A 19,811-nucleotide genomic window follows, 5' to 3' on the forward strand; every position below is an offset into this window, starting at 1 on the left:
TACCCTTTTGCATTTCAAGTGTGAATGTGGGATTTGTCTTCAGATACTGCAGCGCAAATTTTCCTCATCTCGCATTGAGGGGATAATTTTGTGGGGGTATTTCTCGAGTTGGGACGGGGACCTCAGGAACTCGCTTGGTTGCTTCAGGGAAGTCAGTTACCCTTTGGTGTTGGAAAGGGAACTTCCTATTTACTCTCGAGCCCTTAAATGGGAATAGGGGCTCTTCTCGATATGAGTACATAAAGTGTGTTCCATTCGCCACTGAGGACGGATATTAGGCACCATTCTTAGCCGCCTAAAGGGAGTCAAGTACCCTTGGCATTTTCAGCGGGAATGTGGGATATCTCTTGAGATTCTGCAGCGCAAAATTTCCTCATCTCACATTGAGGGGATAATTTTGTGGTGTTTCTCGAGTTGCGGCAGGAAGCTGGGCGTACTTCTCAAGTTGCGATGGGGTGCTCAGGGACTCACTCGAGTTACTTCAGGGAAGTCTGGTCTCCTTTTGTGCTGGCAGGGGAACGTCCGGATTACGCTCGAGGCCTTAAATGGGAATAGGGCCTCTTTTCGAGTTGAGTCCATAAAGTGTGTTCTCCTCTCCAATGGGGACGGATGTTAGGGAACTTTCTGAGTGGCATAAAGTGTTTCAAGTACCCTTTTGCCTTTCAAGTGGGAATATGGGATTTCTCTTGAGATTCTGCAGCGCCATATTACCTCATCTCGCATTGAGGGGATAACTTTGTGGTGTTTTAGTTTTGCGGCAGAAGCAGGGGTACTTCTAGAGTTGCGATGGGGACCTCAGGACCTCGATTGGGTTGCTTCAGGGAAGTTAAGTCCCCTTTTGTGTTTGAAGGGGAACTTCTGGATTACTCTTGAGCCGTTAAATGGGAATATTTCCTCTTCTCGATTTGAGTCCATAAATAGCGTTCTCCTCTCCACTGAGGACGGATGTTAGGGACCATTCTGAGTCACCTAAGTGGAGTCAAGTACCCTTTTGCCTTTCAATCGGGAATTTTGGGATTTCTCTTGAGATTCTGCAGCGCAAAATTTCCTCATCTCGCATTGAGGGGATAATTTTGTGGTGTAACTTGTGTTGGGGCGGGAAGCTGTGGATTCTTCTCTTTGCGATGGAGACCTCAGGAACTCGCTCGGGTTGCTTCAGGGAAGTCGGCTCCACTTTTGTGTTGCAGGTGGAACTTCTGGATTTCTCTCGAGCCCTTAAAAGGGAATAGGGTCTCTTCTCCAATAGAGTCCATAAAGTGTGTTCCAATGGGGACGGATGTTAGGGAACTTTCTGAGTGGGATAAAGTGTGTCAAGTACCCTTTTGCATTTCAAGTGGGAATGTGGGTTTTGTCTTGAGATACTGCAGCACAAAATTTCCTCATCTCGCATTGAGGGGATAATTTTGTGGTGTTTCTCAATTTGCGGCAGGAAGCAGCAGGTACTTCTAGAGTCGCGACGGGGACCTCAGGACCTCGATTGGATTGCTTCACGGAAGTCAAGTCCCCTTTTGTGGTGTTTCTTGAACTGCGGCGGGAAGCTGGGTGTACTTCTCGAGTTGCGACGTGCACCTCAGGAACTCACTCGAGTTACTTCAGGGATGTCAGGTCCCCTTTTGTTCTGGAAGGGGAACTTCCGGATTAGTCTCGAGTCCTTTTCGGAAATTGGGCCTCTTCTCCAGTTGAGTCCATAAAGTGTGTTCTCCTCTCCAATGGGGACGGATGTTGGGGAACGTTGTGAATGGCATAAAGTGTTTCAAGTACCCCTTTGCCTTTCAAGCGGGAATGTGGGATTTCTCTTGAGATTCTGCAGCGCAAAATTACCTCATCTCGCATTGAGAGGATAATTTTGTAGTGTTTCTCGAGTTTTGGCGGGAAATAGGGGGTAATTCTTGAGGTGCAACGGAGACCTCAAGAACTCGCTCGGGTGGCCCCAGGGAAGTCAAGTCCCCAATTGTGTTCGAAGGGGAACTTCCAGATTACTCTCGAGCCGATAAATGGGAATATTGCCTCTTCTCGGTTTGAGTCCATAACGTGTGTTCTCCTCTCCAATGAGAAGGGATGTTGGGGACCATTCTGAGTCGCCTAAATTGAGTCAAGTACCCTTTTGACTTTCAAGCGGGAATGTGGGATTTCTCTTGAGATTCTGCAGGGCAAATTTACCTCATCTCCTAATGAGGGGATAATTTTGTGGTGTTTCTCGAGTTGCGGCGGGAAGCATGGTGTACTTCTCGAGTTGTGACTTGGACCTCAGGAACTAACTCGAGTTAATTCAGGGATGTCAAGTCCCCTTTTGTGTTGCAAAGGGAACTTCCGGGTTACTCTCTAGCCGTTAAATGGGAATATTGCCTCTTCTCGATTTGAGTCCATAAAGTGTGTTCTCCTCTCCATTGAGGACGGACCTTAGGGAACATTCTGAGTCGCCTAAAGGGAGTCAAGTACACTTTTGCCTTTCAAGCGGGAATGTGAGATTTCTCTTGAGAATCTGCAGCGCAAAATTTCTTCATCTCGCATTGAGGGGATATATTTGAGGTGTTTTTCGAATGCGATAGAACTCTGGGGGTACGTCTCGAGTTGCGACAGTGACCTCAGAATCTCACTCGAGTTACTTCAGGGAAGTCAAGTCCCCTTTTATGCTTACAGGGTGTCAAGTACCCTTTTGCCTTTCAAGAGGGAATGTGGTATTTCTCTTGAGATTCTGCATCGCAAAAGTTCCTCATCTCGCATTGAGCGGATAATTTTGTGGTGATTCTCGAGTTCCGGTGGGAAGATGGGGGTACTTCTCGAGTTGCGACTGGGACCTCAGGAACTCTCTCGGGTTGCTTCAGGGTAGTCAGGTCCCCTTTTGTGTTGGAAGGGAAACTTCTGGCTTACTCTAGAGCCGTTAAATGGGAATCGGGGCTCATCTCAAATTGAGTCCTGAAATTGTGTTCTCCTCTCCAATGTGCAATGATGTTATTGAAATTTCTGAGTCGCATAAAGGGTGTGAAGTACCCTTTTGCCTTTCAAGAGGGAATGTGATACTTCTCTTGAGATTCTACACGCAAAATTTCCTCATCTTGCATTGAGTGGATAATTTTATGGTGTTTCTTGAGTTGCGGCGGGAAGCTGGGGGTACTTCTTGAGTAGCGAATAGGACCTCAGGTACTCACTCAGGTTGCTTCAGGGAAGTCAGGTCCCCTTTTGTTTTGGAAGGGGAACTTCAGGATTACTCTCGAGCCATTAAATGGGAATAGGGCCTCTTCTCCAGTTGAGTGCATAATGTGTGTTCTCCTCTCCAAAGTTACGCCTGTGTGAGGGAAATTTATGAGTTGCATAAATGGTGTCAAGTACACTTTTACCTTTAAAGTGGGAATGTGGGAATTCTCTTGAGATTCTGCAGTGCAAAATTTCCCCATCTCGAATTGAGTGGATAATTTTGTGGTGTTTCTCAATTTTGGCAGGAAGTTGGGGTACATCTCGAGTTGCCACGGGGACATCAGGTACTCCCTCGGGTTACTTCAGGGAAGTCAGGTTCCCTTTTGTGTTGGAAGGGGTAATTTGGGATTACTCTGTAGCCATTAAATGGGAATAGGGCCTTTTCTTGATTTGAGTCCATAAAGTGTGTTCTCCTCTGAAATGGGGACGGTGGTGTGAGGGAACTTTCTGAGTCACGTAAAGGGTGTCAAGTACCCTTTTGCCTTTCAAGCGGGACATGGCATTTCTCTTGATATTTAGCAGGGCAAAATGACCTCATCTCGCATTGAGGGGATAATTTTGTGGTGTTTCTCGAGTTGCGACGGGAAGCAGTGGTTACTTCTCGAGTTGCAACGGGGACCTCAGGAACTCGCTCGAGATACTTCAGGGAAGTCAAGTCCCCTTTTCTTTTGGAAGGGGAACTTCCGGATTACTCTCGATTCGTTAAATGGGAATATTGCCTCTTCTCGATTTCAGTGCATAAAGTGTGTTCTCCTCTCCACTGAGGACGGGTTTTAGGAACCATTCTGAGTCGCCTAAAGGGAGTCGAGTACCCTTTTCCCTTTCAAGCGGGAATGTGGTATTTCTCTTCAGATCTTGAAGGGCAAAATTTCCTCATCTCGCATTGAGGGGATAACTTAGTGGTTCTTCTCGAGTTGCGGCGGGAAACTGGGGGTACTGCTCGAGTTGCGACAGGGACCTCAGGAACTCGCTCGGGTTGCTTCAGGGAAGTCAGGTCCCCTTTTGTGTTGGAAGGGGAACTTCCAGTTTACTTTCGAGCAGTTAAATGGGTATAGGGCCTCATCTCAAATTGAGTCCATAATGTGTGTTCTCCTCTGCAATGGGGACGGTATTGTGATGGAACTTTCTGAGTCGCATAAAGGGTCTCAAAGAGCCTTTTGCTTTTCAAGAGGGAATGTGGAATTGTTCTTGAGATTTTGCAGTGCAAAATTTCCTCATCTCGCATTGAGGGGATAATTTTGTGGTGTTCCTCCAGTTGCGGCGGGAAGTTGGGAGTACTTCTCGAGTTGGGACGGAACCTCAGGAACTCGCTCAGGTTGCTTCAGGGAAATCAGGTCCCCTTTGGTGTTGGAAGGGGAACTCCCAGATTACTCTCGAGCCGTTAAATGGGAATAAGGCCTCATCTCGAATTGAGTCCATAAAATGTGTTCTCCTCTCTAATTATACAGCTGTGTGAGGGAACGTTCTGAGTCGCATAAAGGGTGTCAAGTACCCTTTTACCTTTCACGAGGGAATGTGGTATTTCTCTTGAAATTCTACAGCGCAAAATTTCCTCATCTCACACTGAGGGGATCATTTTGTGGTGTTACTCAAGTTGCGGTAGGAAGCTGGGGGTAATTCTAGAGTTGTGATGGGGACCTCAGGAAATCTCTCGGGTTGCTTCAGGGAAGTCAGTTCCCCTGTTGTGTTGGGAGGGGAACTTTGGGTTTACTCTCGAGCAGTTAAATGGGAGTAGGGCCTCATCTCGAATTGAGTCCATAAACTGTGTTCTCCTGTCCAATGGGGACAGCTGTATGAGGGAACTTTCTGAGTCGAATAAAGGATGTGAAGTACCCTTTTGCCTTTCAAGAGCGAATGTGGTATTTCTCTTGAGATTCTGCAGCGCAAAATTTCCTCATCTCGAATTGAGGGGCTAATTTTCTGGTGTTTCTCGAGTTGTGGCGGGAAGCTGGGTTAATTCTTGAGTTGCAACGGAGACCTGAGGAACTCGCACGGGTTGCTTCAGGGAAGTCAGGTCCCCTTTTGTGTTAAAAGGGTAACTTCCGGTTTACTCTAGAGCCGTTAAATGGGAAGAGGGGCTTATCTCGAATTGAGTCCATAAAGTGTGTTCTATCCAATGGAATGGCTGTGTGAGGGAACTTTCTGAGTCGGATAAAGTGTGTCAAGTACCCTTTTGCCTTTCAAGAGGGAATGTGGTATTTCTCTTGAGATTCTGCAGCACAAACTTTCCTCATCTCCAATTAAGGGGATAATTTTGTGGTGTTTCACGAGTTGCGGCGGGAAGCTGGGGGTACTTCTCGAGTTGCGACTGGGACCTCAGGAACTCGCTCGGGTTGCATCAGGGAAGTCAGGTCCCCTTTTGTGTTGGAAGGGGAACTTCCGGTTTACTCTTGATCCGTTAAATGGGAATAGGGCATCATCTCGAATTGAGTCCATAAAGTGTGTTCTCCTCTCCAATGTTGACAGCTGTGTGGGGGAACTTTTTGAGTCGCATAAAAGGTGTCAAGTACCCTTTTGCCTTTTAAGTGGGAATGTGTGATTTCTCTTAAGATTCTGAAGCGCAAAATTTCCTCATCTCGCTTTGCGGGGAAAATTTTGTGGTGTTTCTCGTGTTGTGGCAGGAAGCTGGGTGTTCTTCTCGAGTTGCGAGGGGACCTCAGGAACTCGCTCGGGTTGCTTCAGGGGAGTCAGTTCCCCTTTTGTGAAGAAAGGGGAACTTCGGAATTACTCTCAAGCCACTGATTGGGAATAGGGCATCATCTCAAATTGAGTCCATAAAGTGTGTTCTCCTCTCCAATGTTGACAGCTGTGTGTGGGAACTATTTGAGTCACATAAAAGGTGTCAAGTACCCTTTTGCCTTTTAAGCGGGAATGCGAGATTTCTCTTGAGATTCTGAAGCGCAAAATTTCCTCATCTCGCATTTAGTGGATAATTTTGTTGTGTTTCTCGAGTTTGGGCAGTAAGCTGAGGTTACTTCTCGAGTTGCAATGGGGACCAAAGGAACTCGCTCGGGTTGCTTCAGGGAAGTCAGGTGCCCTATTTGTTGGAAGGGGAAATTTGGAATTACTCTCGAGCCCTTAAATGGTCATTGGCCTCTTCTCGAGTTGAGTCCATAAAGTGTGTTCTCCTCTCCAATCTGGACTGTTGTGTGAGGGAAATTTCTGAGTCGCATAAAGGGTGTCACGTACCGTTTTATCTTTCAAGCAGGAATGTGGGATTTGTCTTGAAATTCTGCAGCGCAAAATTTCCTGATCTCGCATTGAGGCGATAATTTTGTGGTGTTTCTCAAATTGCGGCGGGAAGCTGAGGGTACTTCTCGAGTTGCGACGCGCACCTCAGGAACTCACTCGAGTTACTTCAGGGAAGTCAGGTCACCTTTTGTTCTGGAAGGGGAACTTCTGGATTACTCTCGAGTCCTTTTTGGAAATAGGGCCTCTTCTCCAGTTGAGTCCATAAAGTGTGTTCTCCTCTCCGATTTGGACGGATGTTAGGGAACTTTGTGAGTGGCATAAAGTGTGTCAAGTACCCCTTTGCCTTTCAACCGGGAATGTGGGATTTCTCTTGAGATTCTGCAGCGCAAAATTACCTCATCTCGCATTGAGGGGATAATTTTGTGGTGTTTCTCTAGTTTCGGCGGGAAGTACGGAGTAATTCTTGAGTTGCAACGGGGACCTCAGGAAGTCCCTCGGGTGGCCCCAGGGAAGTCAAGTCCCCAATTGTGTTCGAAGGGGAACTTCCAGATTACTCTCGAGCCGAAAAATGGGAATATTGCCTCTTCTCGATTTGAGTCCATAACGTGTGTTCTCCTCTCCAATGAGAAGGGATGTTGGGGTTCCATTCTGAGTCACCTAAATTGAGTCAAGTACCCTCTTGACTTTCAAGCGGGAATGTGGGATTTCTCTTGAGATTCTGCAGGGCAAATTTACCTCATCTCCTAATGAGGGGATAATTTTGTGGTGTTTCTCCAATTGCGGCGGGAAGCTGGGGGTACTTCTTGAGTTGCGACTGGGACCTCAGGAACTCGCTCGGGTATCTTCAGGGAAGTCAATTCCCCTTCTTTGTTGGAAGGGCAACTTCCGGATTACTCTCGAGCCGTTAAAAGGGAATATTGCCTCTTCTCGATTTGAGTCCATAAAGTGTGTTCTCCTTTCCACTGAGGACCATGTTTGGGACCATTCTGAGTCGCCTAAAGGGAGTCAAGTACACTTTTGCCTTTCAAGCGGGAATGGGGGATTTCTATTAAGATTCTGCAGCGCAAAATTTTCTCATCTCGCATTGAGGGGATAATTTTGTGGTGTTTCTCGAATTGAGTCGGGAAGCTGGGAGTATTTCTCGAGTTGAGCCAGGGAACTCAGAACTCGCTAGTGTTGCTTCAGGGAAGTGAGATCCCCTTTTGTGTTGGATGGGGAACTTCCGGTTTACTCTCGAGCCGTTAAATGGGAATAGGGCCTCATCTAGTTTTGAGTCCATATAGTGTGTTCTCCTCTCCAATGGGACTGATGTTAGTGAAATTTCTGAATCGCATAAAGGTTGTCAAGTACCCTTTTTCCTTTCAAGAGGGAATGTGGTATTTCTCTTGAGATTCTACAGCGCAAAATTTCCTCATCTCGCATTGACGAAATAATTTTGTGGTGTATCTCGAGTTGCAGACTGAAGCTGGGGTTATTCCTTGAGTTGTGACTGGGACTCACGTACTCGCTCTGGTTGCTTCAAGGAAGTCAGGTCCCCTTTTGTGTAGCAAATGAAACTTCGGGATTACTCTCCAGCCGTTAAAAGGGAATTGGCCGCTACTTGAGTTGAGTCCATAAAGAGTGTTCTCCTCTCCAATGAGGACTGATGTTAGTGAAATTTCTGAGTCGCATAAAGGGTGTCAATTATCCTTTTGCCTTTCAAGAGGGTATGTGGTATTTCTCTTGAGATTCTGCAGCACAAAATTTCCTCATCTCCAATTAAGGGGATAATTTTGTGGTGTTTCACGAGTTGCGGCGGGAAGCTGAGGGTACTTCTCGAGTTGAGACTGGGACCTCAGGAACTCGCTCGGGTTGCATCAGGGAAGTCAGGTCCCCTTTTGTGTTGGAAGGGGAACTTCCGGTTTACCCTCGATCCGTTAAATGGGAATAGGGCCTCATCTCGAATTGAGTCCATAAAGTGTGTTCTCCTCTCCAATGTTGACAGCTGTGTGGGGGAACTTTTTGAGTCGCATAAAAGGTGTCAAGTACCCTTTTGCCTTTTAAGCGGGAATGTGTGATTTCTCTTGAGATTCTGGAGCGCAAAATTTCCTCATCTCGCATTGAGGGGATAATTTTGTGGTGTTTCTCGAGTTGTGGCGGGAAGCTGGGGGTTCTTCTGGAGTTGCGAGGGGACCTCAGGACCTCACTCGGGTTGCTTCAGGGAAGTCAGTTCCCCTTTTGTGAAGGAAGGGGAACTTCGGTATTACTCTCAAGCCACTAAAAGGGAATAGGGCCTCTTCTCGAGTTGAATCCATAAAGTGTGTTCTCCTCTCCAATGGGGACGGCAGCTTGAGGGAAATTTCTGATTTGCATAAAGCGTTAAAAAGAACAATTTACCTTTCAAGTAGGAATGTGGGATTTCTCTTGAGACACTACAACGCAAAATTTCCTCATCTACATTGAGGGGATAATTTTGTGGTGTTTCTCTAGTTGTGGAGGGAAGCTGGGGTACTTAGTGATTTGCGTCGGGACCTCAGGAACTCACTCGTATTGCTTCATGGAAGTCAGGTCCCCTTCTGTGCTGGAGTCGGAACTTCCTGATTACTCTCGAGCCGTTTTTCGGGAATAGGGCCAATTCTTGACTTGAGTCCATACAGTCTGTTCTCCTCTCCATTGTTGACCGCTGTGTGGGGAACTTTTTGAGTCGCATAAATGGTGTCAAGTAACCTTTTACCTTTTAAGCGGGAATGTGTGATTTTTCTTGAGATTCTGAAGCGCAAAATTTCCTCATCTCGCATTTAGTGGATAATTTTGTTGTGTTTCTCAAATTTGGGCCGTAAGCTGAGGTTACTTCTCGAGTTGCAATGGGGACCATAGGTACTCGCACGGGTTATTTCAGGGAAGTCAGGTGCCCTTTTTGTTGGAAGGGGAAATTTGGAATTACTCTCGAGCCCTTAAATGGTGATTGGCCTCTACTCGAGTTGAGTCCATAAAGTGTGTTCTCATCTCCAATCTGGACTGTTGTGTGAGGGAAATTTCTGAATCGCATAAAGGGTGTCACGTACTGTTTTATCTTTCAAGCGGGAATGTGACATTTGTCTTGAAATTCTGCAGCGCAAAATTTCCTGATCTCGCATTGAGGGGATAATTTTGTGGTGTTTCTCGAGTTTCCATGGGAAGCTGGGGGTACTTCTCAGGTTTCGATGGGGACCTCAGGTACTCGCTTGGGTTGCTTCAGGGAAATCAGTTCCTCTTTTGTGTTCGAAGGGAATCTTCCGGAATACTCTCAAGTCGTCAAATGGGAATAGGGCCTCTTCTCAAGTTGAGTCCAAAAATTGTGTTTTCCTCTCCAATGGGTCGGCTGTGAGAGGAAATTTTCTGAGTCACATAAAGGGGGTCACGTACCATTTTGCCTTTCACGCGGGAATGTGGGATTTCTCTTGAGATTCTACAGCGCAAAATTTCCTCATCTGGCATTGCGGGGATAATTTTTTGGTGTTACTCGAGTTGTGGCAGTAAGCTGGGGGTTCTTCTCGAGTTGCGAAGGGACTTCAGGAACTCCCTTGGGTTGCTTCAGGGAAGTCAGTTCCCCTTTTGTGAAGGAAGGGGAACTTCGGTATTACTCTCAAGCCACTAAATGGGAATAGGGCCTCATCTCGAGTTGAGTGCAAAAATTGTGTTTTCCTCTCCAAAGGGTCGGCAGTTTGAAGGAACTTTCTGACTCGAAAAAAGGATGTCAAGTACCCTTTTTCCTTTCACGGGGGAATGTGGGATTTCTCTTGAGATTCTAGAGCGCAAAATTTGCTCACCTCGCTTTGCGGGGAAAATTTTGTGGTGTTTCACAAGTTGTGGCAGGAAGCTGGGGGTTCTTCTGGAGTTGCGAGGGGACCTCAGGAACTCACTCGGGTTGCTTCAGGGAAGTCAGTTCCCCTTTTGTGAAGAAAGGGGAACTTCGGAATTACTCTCAAGCCACTAAATGGGAATAGGGCCTCTTCTCGAGTTGAATCCATAAATTGTGTTCTCCTTTCCAATGGGGACGGCAGTTTGAGGGAACTTTCTGATTCGCATAAAGTGTTTCAAGAAACCTTTAGCCTTTCAAGCGGGAATGTGGGATTTCTCTTGAAACACTGCAACGCAAAATTTCCTCATCTCGTTTTGAGGGTATAATTTTGTGGTGTTTCTTTAGTTGTGGCGAGAAGCTGGGGTACTTAGAGATTTGCGACGGGACCTCAGGAACTCGCTCGTGTTGCTTCATGGAAGTCAGGTTCCCTTTTGTGCTGGAGGCGGAACATCCGGATTACTCTCGAGCCGTTATTCAGGAATAGGGTCAATTCTCTAGTTGAGTCCATAAAGTGTCTTCTTCTCTCCATTGTTGACGGCTGTGTGGGGAACTTTTTGAGTCGCATAAAATGTGTCAAGTACCCTTTTGCCTTTTAAGCGGGAATGCGTGATTTCTTTGAGATTCTGAAGAGCAAAATTTCCTCATCTCACATTTAGTGGATAATTTTGTGGTGTTTCTCGAGTTTGGGCAGTAAGCTGAGGTTACTTCTCTAGTTACAACGGGGAACACAGGAACTCGCTCGGGTTGCTTCAGGGAAGTCAGGTGCCCTTTTTGTTGGAAGGCGAAATTTGGAATTACTCTCGAGCCCTTAAATGTTCATTGGCCTCTTCTCGAGTTGCGTCCATAAAGTGTGTTCTCCTTTCCAATCTGGACTGTTGTGTGAGGGAAAATTCTGAGTCGCATAAAGGGTGTCACGTACAGTTTTATCTTTCAAGTGGGAATGTTGGATTTGTCTTGAAATTCTGCAGCGCAAAATTTCCTGATCTCGCATTGAGGGGATAATTTTGTGGTGTTTCTCGAGTTTCCACGGGAAGCTGGGTGTACTTCTCAAGTTTCGATGGGGACCTCAGGAAATCGCTCGTGTTGCTTCAGGGAAATCAGTTCCCCTTTTGTGTTGGAAGGGAATCTTCCGGAATACTCTCAAGTCGTTAAATGGGAATAGGGGCTCTTCTAGAGTTGAGTCCAAAAATTGTGCTTTCTTCTCCAATGGGTCGGCTGTTTGAAGGAACTTTCTGAGTCGAATAAAGGGTGTCAAGTACCCTTTTGCCTTTCACGCGGGAATGTGGGATTTCTCTTGAGACTCTGGAGGGCAAAATTTCCTCATTTCGCATTGAGGGGATAATTTTGTGGTGTTTCTCGAGTTGTGGCGGGAACCTGGGGGTTCTTCTGGAGTTGCAGGTGGACCTCAGGAACTCACACGGGTTGCTGAGGGAAGTCAGTTCCCCTTTTGTGAAGGAAGGGGAACTTCGGCATTACTCTCAAGCCACTAATTGGGAATAGGGTCTCTTCTGGACTTGAATCCATAAAGTGTGTTCTCCTCTCCAAGAGGCATGGCAGTTTGAGGGAACTTTCTGATTCGCTAAAGTGTGTCAAGAACCCTTCTGCCTTTGATGCAGGAATGTGGCATTTCTCTTGAGATTCTGGAGCGCAAAATTTCCTCATCTCACATTGCGGGGATAATTTTGTGGTGTTCCTACAGTTGTGGCGGGAAGCTGGGGGTTCTTCTCGAGTTGCGAGGGGACCTCAGAAAGTCACTCGGGTGGCTTCAAGGAAGTCAGTTCCTCTTTTGTGAAGGAAGGGGAACTTCGGTATAACTCTCAAGCCACTAAATGGAAATAGGGCCTCTTCTCGAGGTGAGTGCAAAAATTGTGTTTTCCTCTCCAATGTGTCGGCTATTTGAAGGATCTTTCTGAGTCGAATAAAGGGTGTCAAGTACCCTTTTGCCTTTCACGCGGGAATCTGGGATTTCTCTTGAGATTCTGGAGCGCAAAATTTCCACATCTTGCTTTGCGGGGATAATTTTGTGGTGTTTCTCCAGTTGTGGCCGTAACCTGGGGGTTCTTGTCGAGTTGCGAGGGGACCTCAGGAACTCACTCGGGTTGCTTCAGGGAAGTCAGTTCCCCTTTTGTGAAGGAAGGGGAAATTCGGTATTACTCTCAAGCCCCTAAATGGGAATAGGGCCTCTTCTCGAGATGAATCCATAAAGTGTGTTCTCCTCTCCAATCGGGACGGCAGTTTGAGGGAAATTTCTGATTCGCTTAAGGCCTTTCAGGAAACCTTTTGCCTTTCAAGAGGGAATGTGGTATTTCTCTTGAGACACTGCAACGCAAAATTTCCTCATCTCGCATGAGCGGATAATTTTGTGGTTTTTCTCTAGTTGTCGCGGGAAGCTGGGGTACTTAGTGGCTTGCGACGGGACCTCAGGAACTTGCTCGTGTTGCTTCATGGAAGTCATGTCCCCTTTTGTGCTGGAGGCGGATCTTCCAGAATACTCTCGAGACGTTATGCGGGAACAGGGCCAATTCTCGAGTTGAGTCCATAAAGTGTGTTCTCTCCAAAGTTGACGGCTGTGTGGGGGAACTTTTTGAGTCCCAAAAAGGTGTCAAGTACCCTTTTGCATTTTAAGCGGGAATTTGTGATTTCTCTTGAGATTCTGAAGTGCAAAATTTCCTCATCTTGCATTTAGTGGATAATTTTGTGGTGTTTCTTGAGTTTGGGCAGTAAGCTGAGGTTACTTCTCTAGTTGCAACGGGGACCACACGTACTCGCTGGGGTTGCTTCAGGGAAGTCAGGTCCCCTTTTTTTTGGAAAGGAAAATTTGGAATTACTCTTGAGCCCTTAAATGGTAATGGGCCTCTTCAAGAGTTGAGTCCATAAAGTGTGTTCTCCTCTCCAATCTGGAAGGTTGTGTGAGGGAAATTTCTGAGTCGCATAAAGGGTGTCACGTACCGTTTTATCATTCAAGCAGGAATGTAGGATTTGTCTTGAAATTCTGAAACTCAAAATTTCCTGATCTCGCATGGAGGGGATAATTTTGTGGTGTTTCTCGAGTTTCCACGGGAAGCTGGGAGTACTTCTCAGGTTTCGATGGGGACCTCATGAACTCACTCGGGTTGCTTCAGGGAAATCAGTTCCCCTTTTGTGATGGAAGGGAATCTTCCGGGATACCCTATAGTCGTCAAATGGGCAAAGGGGCTCTTTTCGAGTTGAGTCCAAAAATTTTGTTTTCCTCTCCAATGGGTCGGCTGTTTGAAGAAATTTTCTGAGTCGAATAAAGTGTTTCAAGTACCCTTCTGCCTTTGATGCGGGAATGTGGCATTTCTCTTGAGATTCTGGAGCACAAAATTTCCTCATCTCGCATTGAGGGGATAATTTTGTGGTGTTTCTCGAGTTCTGGCAGAAAGCTGGGGGTTCTTCTCGAGTTGCGTGGGGACCTCAGGAACTCACTCGGGTTGCTTCAGGGAAGTGAGTTCCCCTTTTGTGAAGGAAGGGGAACTTCGGTATTACTCTCAAGCCACTAAATGGGAATAAGGCCTCTTCTGGAGTTGAATCCATAAAGTGAGTTCTCCTCTCCAGTGGGGACGGCAGTTTGAGGGAACTTTCTGATTCGCATAAAGCATTTCAGGAAATCTTTTGCCTTTCAAGTGGGAATGTGGGATTTCTCTTCAGACACTGCAACGCAAAATTCCCTCATCTCGATTGTGGGGATAATTTTGTGGTGTTTCTCTAGTTGTGGCTGGAAACTGGAGTACTTACTGATTTATGACAGGAACTCAGGAACGCGTTCGTGTTTCTTCATGGAAGTCAGGTCCCCTTTTGTGCTGGAGGCGGAACTTCCGGATTACTCTGGTGCCATTATGTAGGAATAGGGCCAATTCTCGAGTTGAGTCCTTAAAGTGTGTTCTCCTCTCCAATGTTGACCGCTGTGTGGGGGAATTGTTTGATTCGCATAAAAGGTGTCAAGTACCCTTTTGCCTTTTAAGCGGGAATGTGTGATTTCTCTTGAGATACTGAAGCGCAAAATTTGCTCTTCTCGCTTTGCGGGGATAATATTGTGGTATTTTTCTAGTTGTGGCGAGAAGCTGGGGGTTCTTGTCGAGTTACGATGGGACATCAGGAACTCACTCGGTTTGCTTCAGGGAAGTCAGTTCCCCTTTTGTGAAGAAAGGGGAACTTCAGTATTACTCTCAAGTCACTAAATGGGAATAAGGCCTCTTCTCGAGTTGAATCCATAAAGTGTGTTCTCCTCTCCAATGGGGAGGGCAGTTTAAGGGAACTTTCTGATTCGCATAAGGCGTTACAGGAAACCTTTTGCCTTTCAAGAGGGAATGTGGTATTTCTCTTGAGACACTGCAACGCAAAATTTCCTCGTCTCGCATTGAGGGGATAATTTTGTGGTGTTTGTCTAGTTGTAGCAGGAAGCTCGGGTACTTAGTGGTTTGAGACGGCACCTCAGGAACTTGCTCGTGTTGCTTCATGTAAGTCATGTCACCTTTTGTGCTGGAGGCGGATCTTCCAGGATATTCTCGAGACGTTATGCTGGAATAGGGCCACTTCTCGAGTTGAGTCCATAAAGTGTGTTCTCTCCAATGTTGACGGCTGTGTGGGGGAACTTTTTGAGTTGCATAAAAGGTGTCAAGTACCCTTTTGCATTTTAAGCGGGAATTTGTGATTTCTCTTGAGATTCTGAAGTGCAAAATTTCCTCATCTTGCATTTAGTGGATAATTTTGTGTTGTTTCTCGAGTTTGGGCAGTTAGCTGAGGTTATTTCTCGAGTTTTCAGCGGGGACCAAAGGAACTCGCTCGGGTTGCTTCAGGGGAGTCAGGTGCCAGTTTTTATTGAAAGGGAAATTTGGAATTACTCTCGAGCCCTTAAATGGTCATTGGCCTCTTCTCGAGTTGAGTCCATAAAGTGTGTTCTCCTCTCCAATCTGGACTGTTGTGTGAGGGAAATTTCTGAGTTGCATAAAGGATGTCACGTACCGTTTTATCTTTCAAGCGGGAAAGTGGGATTTGTCTTGAAATTCTGCAGCGCAAAATTTCCTGATCTCGCATTGAGGGGGTAATCTTGTGGTGTATCTCGAGTTTCCACGGGAAGCTGGGGGTACTCTCAGGTTTCGATGGGGACCTAAGGAACTTGCTCGGGTTGCTGCAGGGAAATCAGTTCCCCTTTTGTGTTGGAAGGGAATCTTCCGGGATACTCTCTAGTCGTTAAATGGGAAATGGGCCTCTTCTCGAGTTGAGTCCAAAAATTGTGTTTTCCTCTCCAATGGGTTGACTGTTTGAAGGAACTTTCTGAGTCGAATAAAGGGTGTCAAGTACCGTTTTGCCTTTGATACAGGAATGTGATATTTCTCTTGAGATTCTGGAGCGCAAAATTTCCTCATCTCGCATTGAGGGGATAATTTTATGGTGTTTCTCGAGTTGTGGCGGGATGCTGGGGGTTCTTCTCGAGTTGCGCGGGGACCTCAGGAACTCACTCGGGTTGTTTCAGGGAAGTCAGTTCCCCTTTTGTGAAGGAAGGGGAACTTCGGTGTTACTCTCAAGCCACTAAATGGGAATAGGGCCTCTTATAGTGTTGAATCCATAAAGTGTGTTCTCCTCTCCAATGGGGACGGCAGTTAGAGGGTACTTTCTGATTCGCTTAAAGCGTTTCAAGAAAACTTTTCCCTATCAAGCGGGAATGTGGGATTTCTCTTGAGACACTACAAGCAAAATTTCCTCATTTCGACTGCGGGGATAATTTTTTGGTGTTTCTCTAGTTGTAGCGGGAAAATGGGGTACTTAGTGATTTGCGATGGGACCTAAGGAACTCGCTCGTTTTGCTTCATGGAAGTCAGGTCCCCTTTTGTGCTGGAGGCGGAACTTCCGGATTACTCTGGTGCCATTATGTGGGAATAGGGCCAATTCTCGAGTTGAGTCCATAAAGTGTGTTCTCCTCTCCACTGTTGACGGCTGTGTGTGGGAACTTTTTGAGTCGCATAAAAGGTGTCAAGTACCCTTTTGCTTTTTAAGCGGGAATGCGAGATTTCTCTTGAGATTCTGAAGCGCAAAATTTCCTCATCTCGCATTTAGTAGATAATTTTCTGGTGTTTCTCGAGGTTGGGCACTAAGCCGAGGTTACTTCTACAGTTGCAACGGGGACCACAGTAACACACTCGGGTTGCTTCAGGCAAGTCAGGTGCCCTTTTTGTTGGAAGGGGAAATTTGGAATTACTCTCGAGCCCTTAAATGGTCATTGGCCTCTTCTCGAGTTGAGTCCATAAAGTGTGTTCTCCTCTCCAATCTGGACTGTTGTGTGAGGGAAATTTCTGAGTGGCATAAAGGGTGTCACGTACCGTTTTATCTTTCCAGCAGCAATGTGGGATTTGTCTTGAAATTCTGCAGCGCAAAATTTCCTGATTTCCCATTGAGGGGATAATTTTGTGGTGTGTCTCGAGTTTCCAGGGGAAGCTGGGGGTACTTCTCAGGTTTCAATGGGGACCCTAGGTACTCGCTCGGGTTGCTTCAGGGAAATCACTTCCCCTTTTGTGTTGGATGGGAATATTCCAGAATACTCTCTAGACGTCAAATCGGAATTGGGCCTCTTCTCAAGTTGAGTCCAAAAATTGTGTTTCCCTATCCAATGGGTCGGCTGTTTGAAGGAACTTTCTGAGTCGAATAAAGGGTGTCAAGTACACTTTGGCCTTTGACACGGGAATGTGGGATTTCTCTTGAGATTCTGGAGGGCAAAATTTCTTCATCTGGCATTGCGGGGATAATTTTGTGGTGTTTCTCCAGTTGTGGCGGGAAGCTGGGGGTTCTTGTCGAGTTGCGAGGGTACCTCAAGAATTCACTCGGGTTGCTTCAGGGAAGTGAGTTCCCCTTTTGTGAAGGAAGGGGAACTTCGGTATAACTCTCAAGCTACTAAATGGGAATAGGGCCTCTTCTCGAGGTGAGTCCAAAAATTGTGTTTTCCTCCCCAATGTGTCGGCTGTTTGAAGGAACTTTCTGAATCGAATAAAGGGTGTCAAGTACCCTTTTGCCTTTCACGCGGGAATGTGGGATTTCTTTGAGATTCTGGAGCACAAAATTTCCTCAACTCGCTTTGCGGGGATAATTTTGTGGTGTTTCTCCAGTTGTGGCGGGAAGCTGGGGGTTCTTGTCGAGTTGCGAGGGGACCTTAGGAAGTCACTCGGTTTGCTTCAGGGAAGTGAGTTCCCCTTTTGTGAAGGAAGGGGAACTTCGGTATTACTCTCAAGCCACTAAATGGGAATAGGGCCTCTTCTCGAGTTGAATCCATAAAGTGTGTTCTCTCCAATGGGGACGGCAGTTTGAGGGAACTTTCTGATTCGCATAAAGCGTTTAAAGAAACCTTTTGCCTTTCAAGCGGGAATGTCGGCTGTCTCTGGAGACACTGCAACGCAAAATTTCCTCATCTGCATGAGGGGATAATTTTGTGGTGTTTCTCGAGTTGTGGCGGGAAGCTGGGGTACTTAATGATTTGCGACGGGACCTCAGGAACTCGCTCGTTGCTTCATGGAAGTCAGTTCCCCTTTTGTGAAGGAAGGGGAACTTTGGTATTACTCAAGCCACTAAATGGGAATAGGGCCTTTTCACGTAGTGAGTCCAAAATTTTTGTTTTCCTCTCCAATGTGTCGGCTGTTTGAAGGAACTTTCTGAGTCTAATAAAGAGTGTCAAGTTCCCTTTTGCATTTCAAGCGGGAATGTGGGATTTCTCTTGAGATTCTGGAGTGCAAAATTTCCTCATCTCGCTTTGCGGGGATAATTTTGTGGTGTTTCTCGAGTTGTGGCGGGAAGCTGGGGGTTCTTCTCGACTCGGGTTAATTCAGGGAAGTCAGTTTCCCTCGTGTGAAGGAAGGGGAACTTCGGTATTACTCTCAAGCCCCTAAATGGGAATAGGGCCTCTTCTCGAGTTGAATCCATAAAGTGTGTTCTCCTCTCCAATGTGGATGGCAGTTTGAGGGAATTTCTGATTCGCATACAGAGTTTCAAGAAACCTTTTGCCATTCAAGCGGGAATGTGGGATTTCTCTGGAGACACTGCAACGCAAAATTTCCTCATCTTGCACTGAGGGGATAATTTTGTGGTGTTTCTCGAGTTGTGGCGGGACGCTGGGGTACTTAGTGATTTGCGACGGGACCTCAGTAACTTGCTCGTGTTGCTTCATGGAAGTCAGGTCCCCTTTTGTGCTGGAGGCGGACCTTCCAATTTACTCTCGAGCGGTTATGTGGGAATAGGGCCAATTCTCGAGTTGAGTCCATAAAGTGTGTTCTCCTCTCCAATGTTGACGGCTGTGTGTGGGAACTTTTTGAGTCGCATAAAAGGTGTCAAGTACCCTTTTGCCTTTTAAGCGGGAATGCAAGATTTCTCTTGAGATTCTGAAGCGCAAAATTTCCTCATCTCACATTTAGTGGATAATTTTTTGGTGTTTCTCGAGGTTGGGCAGTAAGCTGAGGTTACTTCTCCAGTTGCAACGGGGACCACAGGAACTCGCTCGGGTTGCTTCAGGGAAGTCAGTTGCCCTTTTTGTTGGAAGGGGAAATTTGGAATTACTCTCGAGCCCTTAAATGGTCATTGGCCTCTTCTCGAGTTGAGTCCATAAAGTGTGTTCTCCTCTCTAATCTGGACTATTGTGAGAGGGAAATTTCTGAGTCGCATAAAGGGTGTCACGTACCTTTTATCTTTCAAGCGGGAATGTGGGATTTGTCTTGAAATTCTGCAGCGCAAAATTTCCTGATCTCGCATTGAGGGGATAATTTTGTGGTGTTTCTCGAGTTTCCACGGGAAGCTGGGGGTACTTCTCAGGTTTCGATGGGGACCTCAGGAACTCGCTCGTGTTGCTTCAGAGAAATCAGTTCCCCTTTTGTGTTGGAAGGGAATCTTCCCGAATACTCTCTAGTCGTCAAATGGGAATAGGGCCTCTTCTCGAGTTGAGTCCAAAAATTGTCTTTTCCTCTCCAATGGGTTGGCTGTTTGAAGGAACTTTCTGAGTCGAATAAAGAGTTTCAAGTACCCTTTTGCCTTTGACACGGGAATGTGGCTTTTCTCTTGAGATTCTGGAGCGCAAAATTTCCTCATCTCGCATTGCAGGGATAATTTTGTGGTGTTTGTCCAGTTGTGGCGGGAAGCTGGGGGTTCTTCTCGAGTTGCGAGGGGACCTCAGGAACTCACTCGGGTTGCTTCAGGGAAGTCAGTTCCCCTTTTGTGAAGGAAGGTGAACTTCGGTATTTCTTTCAAGCCACTAAATGGGAATAGGGCCTCTTCTCAAAGTGAGTCCAAAAATTGGGTTTTCCTTTCCAATGTGTCGGCTGTTTGAAGGAACTTTCTGAGTCGAATAAAGGGTGTCAAGTACACTTTTGATTTTCACGCAGGAATGTGGGATTTCTTGAGTTTCTGGAGCGAAAATTTCCTCATCTCACTTTGCGGGGATAATTTTGTGGTGTTTCTCCAGTTTTGGCGGGAAGCTGGGGGTTCTTGTTGAGTTGCGAGGGGACCTCAGGAACTCACTCGGATTGTTTCATGGAAGTCAGGTCCTCTTTTGTGCTGGAGGCGGAACTTCCAGATTACTCTCGAGCCGTTATGCAGGAATAGGGCCAATTCT

The sequence above is a fragment of the Moschus berezovskii genome, chromosome 15 (assembly GCF_049115385.1).
Source record: "Moschus berezovskii isolate FMDL1 chromosome 15, NW_MosBer_1.0, whole genome shotgun sequence".
NCBI classification, from domain to species: domain Eukaryota; kingdom Metazoa; phylum Chordata; class Mammalia; order Artiodactyla; family Moschidae; genus Moschus; species Moschus berezovskii.